Here is a 1,168-nt window from a genome sequence, read left to right on the forward strand (position 1 = left end):
TAATAATCACCTGAGAATAAACATGCTTAAAACGTCAACAAAAATGTTGGTGAGTTATAGGTTTAACCTATATATATCAAATCATAATAATAGACCACAAGATTTCATATTTCAATACACATCCCATACATAGAGAAAAAAGTCATTCATATGGTGAACACCTGGTAACTGACATTAACAAGATGCATATATATAAGAATATCCCCATCATTCCGGGACACCCTTCGGATATGATATAAATTTCGAAGTACTAAAGCATCCGGTACTTTGGATGGGGTTTGTCAGGCCCAATAGATCTATCTTTAGGATTCGCGTCAATTAGGGTGTCTGTTCCCTAATTCTTAGATTACCAGACTTAATAAAAAGGGGCATATTCGATTTCGATAATTCAACCATAGAATGTAGTTTCACGTACTTGTGTCTATTTTGTAAATCATTTATAAAACCTGCATGTATTCTCATCCCAAAAATATTAGATTTTAAAAGTGGGACTATAACTCACTTTCACAGATTTTTACTTCGTCGGGAAGTAAGACTTGGCCACTGGTTGATTCACGAACCTATAACAATATATACATATATATCAAAGTATGTTCAAAATATATTTACAACACTTTTAATATATTTTGATGTTTTAAGTTTATTAAGTCAGCTGTCCTCGTTAGTAACCTACAACTAGTTGTCCACAATTAGATGTACAGAAATAAATCGATAAATATTATCTTGAATCAATCCACGACCCAGTGTATACGTATCTCAGTATTGATCACAACTCAAACTATATATATTTTGGAATCAACCTCAACCCTGTATAGCTAACTCCAACATTCACATATAGAGTGTCTATGGTTGTTCCGAAATATATATAGATGTGTCGACATGATAGGTCGAAACATTGTATACGTGTCTATGGTATCTCAAGATTACATAATATACAATACAAGTTGATTAAGTTATGGTTGGAATAGATTTGTTACCAATTTTCACGTAGCTAAAATGAGAAAAATTATCCAATCTTGTTTTACCCATAACTTCTTCATTTTAAATCCGTTTTGAGTGAATCAAATTGATATGGTTTTATATTGAACTCTATTTTATGAATCTAAACAGAAAAGTATAGGTTTATAGTCGGAAAAATAAGTTACAAGTCATTTTTGTAAAGGTAGTC

This window comes from Rutidosis leptorrhynchoides, chromosome 9, assembly GCF_046630445.1.
Source record: "Rutidosis leptorrhynchoides isolate AG116_Rl617_1_P2 chromosome 9, CSIRO_AGI_Rlap_v1, whole genome shotgun sequence".
NCBI classification, from domain to species: domain Eukaryota; kingdom Viridiplantae; phylum Streptophyta; class Magnoliopsida; order Asterales; family Asteraceae; genus Rutidosis; species Rutidosis leptorrhynchoides.